The sequence below is a fragment of the Lepeophtheirus salmonis genome, chromosome 3 (assembly GCF_016086655.4).
Source record: "Lepeophtheirus salmonis chromosome 3, UVic_Lsal_1.4, whole genome shotgun sequence".
Lineage (NCBI taxonomy): Eukaryota > Metazoa > Arthropoda > Copepoda > Siphonostomatoida > Caligidae > Lepeophtheirus > Lepeophtheirus salmonis.
The window spans coordinates 753,532-759,531 of record NC_052133.2 but is presented as its reverse complement, the minus strand read 5'-3'; the positions used below and the strand labels follow the sequence as shown (position 1 = coordinate 759,531).

General features: G+C 28.5%; 1 protein-coding gene across 1 annotated transcript in view; it reads left to right on the top strand.

Moving 5' to 3' along the window:
- Positions 1–222: 222 nt before the first annotated feature.
- LOC121114511 (uncharacterized) overlaps positions 223–6,000 on the top strand; it is an 89,258-nt gene continuing 83,480 nt past the window's right edge. The window contains exon 1 of the mRNA XM_040708501.2: positions 223–369. The gene's annotated coding sequence lies outside the window, so the exon portion shown is untranslated. The remainder of the gene's footprint in view (positions 370–6,000) is intronic.

Sequence of the window (6,000 nt, the reverse complement as noted above, 5' to 3'; positions counted from 1 at the left end):
TTTAGCAAATTGCATAAAGGTATATACTATTTATGTATACCTATATATAAAAAGTGTATATGAGGAGGGAAGGGGGGGGGGAATCTTCTTCCTTTTACTATTTCTCTCCAGCTCTTCCTCTCCTTTTTCTTTCTCTCTCTCTCTCGCACAACACTCATCCGCACACTATTTTTCTACTCTTTTTATTCTACTGCTTTCCAATTATTTCCCTCTCATCATATTGCAATGTTTACTTACCATTTGAAGTAGCAAGATCGTCGTTTTTTTAAAGGCTCACCATAAATAAGAAAGAGTTACAACTAATAAAAAGAAGTAGTGATCATTTATTTATAGAGGAATTCAAATCCAAAGAAACATACAACATCAAAAGTAAGTTTGGTCTTTTTAACTATATATTTTTTTTAAATAAATACCTCCAATTAAAATTCTTGTATTTATGAAAAAAGAAAGAAAGTTTTGTACTTGTTGCTTCTGAAATATTGGTCATTCAAACTTCTTAATTTATAATAAAATTATTAATTACATACTACAAAATGATATAAAGAACGAACCAGATAATAAAGAAGTCATTTATGATTACTTAAATTAATTATTCATAGAGATGTATTATATATTTAAATACACAAAAAAAATGAAATAACCACTATTCCCCCATAGCTTTCACAATATTATATGTTATAAATGTATGATTAGTACTTTGTAGTCAACTCTATTTATGAAACTTATTTTATAAATTTGTTTGACTAAAGAAAAAAATACCCAATAATACCTATAAGCAAAGAAATAAGTAAGATATCAAACATTCTTTGATCATTAAATCAACATAAGGTACAAGGTAAATATTGATTCGTTCAGCATCTTTTTAGTCTATTATTGTATATGTAAATGATGGCAATACTATAAATCTAACTAAAGGCATAGTTTTAAAGAATACAAATCCATAGATTGTAAGCTCCAAATATTCATTCCTCCACATTTTCAAAAAGAGTTGTACAAAAGAGGGGGTGGGAGTTATGAGTGATCTGAACTAAGAGGATCGCAAGTTCCACATATGACGTCACTCATGCATCTTCTGGCTTCTGTTTTTTCCCTTCAATGAATACATTCAGCAGATATTGGATATTTTGCACAATTTAAATCAATTTTCCCGCTATTTCTATACCATGGGTAATTGCGTCTAGTTTAAGTCAGGCTAAGAATTAATGACCTATTTATTTGTAATTATTTGATAATTGAAAGGATTATTATCATGCATGTTACTTTGCCTACTTTCAAATTGTGTACTCAAGGCTCTATAAAAGAATAGGCAGTCGCAAGAAAACCCCACTATATCTAAAAGATGAAACACTTCTCACCATTTTGGTTTGAATGTAAGAGTCAACATATTATTATTCAAATGTATTTAGAGCTCACAAAGTAGTTGCATAACATTATAATACTCTTACATGTAAACATATATTGGAACATCCCCTTAGAGAGATATTTAAACGAACGCTTAACAAGATTTTCCCCTAATGGCATGTTATAATAATTACTTCATAAAAATCAGAGTTGCCTTTAGTTTATCTTGTATCAATAAATAATTAATTGATATTTGTGCAAGAGAATGAGCCACGATAATATATTGTAGACCATCATAAAGCATTAAAACCAGGTGTAGGCTATTAAATAATTATAAAATGTATTTTCTAATGTTGCTTTAAAACAGCAAAACATTATATACTTAAGTTTTGTAAAGTGGGTATGTATTTTGTAGGGAAAAAAAGAATATAAATTTTCTCATAAAATATTCAACATTATTTTTTTTTTTTTAAAGTTTTATAGTAAATTATACAATATATATTTTTTTAGGTGGATATCTGCTTTTTATGTTGTATAAAAACAGTACATGTATGTTAACAATATTTTATTAGAAATATGTGTTAACATTGTATACCTTTGAAAACTCTTTAATAGTGTAGTCATATTACCATTATTTTCTCTCAAAATAAGTATCGGTATTTTGGTACTTTTTCATAATTTTTTCACTAAAATATAAACGAAAATAATGTCCACTCATTTGAGCAAGATCATTTTGAGCAAATGTCATTTTAAAGATATTCATTTGAGCAATGATTTACATGTAAAAGATTCTTTTTATGCATATTTTTATGTAAATAATAAGTATTATAATATGAATTGCGTTATAACTCACTAGATTGGTCTTTAAAATCAAATGGGAGAAGCCTCACAGAAGTAATTGAGTCTATTGTCAGATTTCGTCTGAATTACGTCAGTTTCTGTGAAGGGAATAATTAAAAAAACAATTTCATTGAGTATGATAGCGTTCAAAAACTTTGATTTATAGTTTTTCAAATAGTAGGATTTTGAAAAAAAGATGGCCATTCTCTGATTTTTTTTTTTTTTTTTTTTTTTTTTGGTCATGCAATTATGTTATTCATCTTGGAATGTATAATACGAAGGTGGTGACAAGATATGATTGAATATATGTTGTGCAAATGGGCTGAAACAGCTTTTTACATCTATTTAGGATCTGTTCAAAGTTGTTCAATAAATTTTCAGACATTTGGAACAACAAATATTGAATGACAGGTCATACTCGATTTTGTCCATTTCCACAAAAACACTCTCATCGACATACTGAAACGACCGGTACACAATAACTAGAGGTCCAAAATGGCTTAAACTTTGATGATTAACTCTCAACTGCTGCTAGATAGATGTGACAAGCTTTTATTTATAAGTGCGGTCATCTTCATGTTGAGGTTGGAAGCTTTTCAGACCACACTTGTACATAAAAATGTCGCTCAAATTAACTCGGGTAAAATGAAGCACACACAAATAAGCCCTCGCTAAAATTAATACATCCGATTAGTAGCAATTGGCATCTATTTACATCAGTGTTTGTAAGATGATTTTTGTTTGGGTGTGAACAAGTACATCATTTTTTATTTATGAAAAACAATCTTCATTCTTGGTTGATCTATACAGGACAATTTTGTTTGGAGTGATGGAGAGGCTCATACATTTAAAGGGTTACATTATCAGAGGGTTATTGTTTTTATGACATGAGGGTGCTCTAAATACCGGATGTAGTAGTAATTTAATATAAAACCGTTTGAAACGTCTCAATACTCTGGTACCCCTATAGTACAGATATGCCCAAAAATATGAGGCATTATTCGGAACTTGTAAGTCAGCAGACAATTAATTTAAAAAAAAAAGAATTATATAATGAAAATAATATTTGATTTTTTTGTAGCTTTTGGATTGCTCCCAAAAAAAATAATATTATATTTAAAATAATATTGTGATGAATATTAAATATTTTTTTATAATAAAAAAGTAGAAAATAATAATTTATTTTGACTTGAAATATTGAATAATCAAGTAGTAGTAGTTATGATGGGTTTTATTCCCAAAATGAATCATTAATTCATTTATATACAGATATGAGTTTTTCCTAAGAAAAGGGGTTTTTCCATTATAGGCATTAATTCAATTTTAGATTGACAAACTCATTAGTGAAAGCACAAATGTATTATGTAGACGGATAAAATAATAACTCCACCATTCATTGTATCCCCCCCCCCTCTCGCCTAAAAAGGGAATATATATAGCGATTATAATTGATATATGAGATATTATTTTATTAATGAGGATATGAGGTATGTATTATAAGTTGGTGGGGATGGATGGATTAGGTGGTAATAGAAGGACTTAATTTTTTCTGGAAAAATAATAGATTTGGTGAAATTAGGATGGGTGGGAATGTTGGCAAAGCAAATGGGATTAAAAATGTCGAGAGTACTTAATGGTCAAAGTCACTGGAAATACAAATCCGTATTTTTAAGTATATAAATTGATAACGATCTCTTTTTTTTTTTTACATTAACATGTAAAATTGACGAAGTATATTTTGTGTTGGCAGTCAAATTTCTGTTACTCATGTTCCTTATCAGTGTTCTAAATACCTTTGACACATTGATAACAATATTTTCGTACAGGTTCTGAGTTTTTCGACTAAAACTAAAAAAAGCTGTGAAAATTATCTAGTAATAGTAATGAAGAATTGTCCCAGATTTGGCTATAGTTAGTTCAAGATACTTAGGGATAAGATATATCCTTTTTTTTTATACAACGCCAGGAAGGTTTGACGTAAGAAAGTTAAATTTAATTTATCGTCATCCCTGGGTTTAGTGTCCGATGGTGGGCGATATATATCCTTCTTTATATTTGTAGGATTTATACTTATTACATCACAAAATATGGCGTGCTTTTTAATATTTTTCCAGGAATAGTGTCTATGATATAAATAATTGTAGAAAATATGACCTTAAAGAAACGCGGTATTGTATATAGTTGCAACTTAAACAGTATTTTTTTCCCCAAAGCTGTGATCATTATTCTTTCAATCTTGAGGAGGGAACCATTAATTGGATTACTAGGCATATGAATGACGAATATCAAACTTATGATTTAGTGGGAGGAGAATAGAGGATCAACATTCTAGTCATTTTTTTCTCAGTACTTTCCAGATACAGAGTGGTATTTGTATTACTTTCTTTTGATTTCATAACTGCTCGCAGATAATCTAATAAAACTCTATGACAGCTAAGCTGCTCTCCTTCAAACATTCTTCTTATTGACAGCTTTACCACGTCATTTTTTACATCAGTTTTTTATATAATGCAAGGTCATATTTTTTTACAAATTTACTGATATAACTTGTCTCTAGGTATCTTGAGTTGAGCTTCTTTTTTTTTTAATGTTTTTTCGAAGGATACAAAAAGTTTAACATCCCATTGATTTAACCAATTTTAATGTCGAAAATAGAATTATTTAACACATAACAATTGCATGTTAATACACTTCCCTCAAAGTTATTTTCATATCACATGCTTAATCAAAAAAGTGTATTATGTAAGTGCGTAGCTATATTTATAGGCATACATTTATAGGCAACTCTTTGTTATCGCAAAGTATATAAATAACTCATATTTATTAAAAATATTCATTATTTTGAACTATTTTTAGACACAATCTAGTAACTTCCGAATGTATAGGAATAATATGTAAGAAACGTGAAGGGAGATCCCCCCCCCAACAACACACACACACGGTAGCTGCTTACACTCATTTTATCCCATCGCATTCTCTCTCTTTCTCAGCATAAGATTATTTTTATACATCATTTTCTCTGTAAATTAATGCTTAAAATCAATCTAAAACAACTAATAGAACCATATTAAAATTCATGAGAAACGTGAGATTTTTGTATACTTTTGAATAATTCAATTAGTCAATAAATGTTTGCAATTGGATTCAAATACTGCGTCCGGTTTGTTTTCCCCTTAAAAATATCAAAATAAGTTTTATACCCCAAAATTTATGTTTTTCTGATCTACAGAGAACAAAATTTTGTATGCGATTAATAAGCAGTGATAGAATAATAAATAAGCAAAATAGTTTTGAAGAATTAAATCTTAATGAATTTTTAAATATTAACTTTTTTAAGATGCACTTTTTTTTATTATTAAGTTCCATAGCTTCACTTTAAACAAAATATGATTTTGCCATGGTGATGAAAATTGTGGAATGTTTTAGACTCTTAAAAAAAAGGCCAACTTTACATCATATTTTTGTTGTTAAAAGAAAAAGTTACATACACGATTAAAAGAGTTTTTGAATCTGGAAACATGTACAAACAAACACTATTTTATGTTTTTTCTTCTTTTATAAGGCCTGTATGGGCCACAAAACCAGAAATTCTGGGTTAGAAACGTCATTTTTATGTTTCTCAGCTATAAAACTATGAAGAGTACAAATATCAATCAATAGGGAAAAAATTGTAAAAATTTGGTTGACTTTTGTTATTACTGTTAGATTTCACAAACACTTTTTATTGCATTATATCTTAATAATAAAAAGGAAACAACCAAAATAATTTAAGGGCATTTCATGTTTGGTCAAAAGTCATATATATCCCTCTTTCATGAA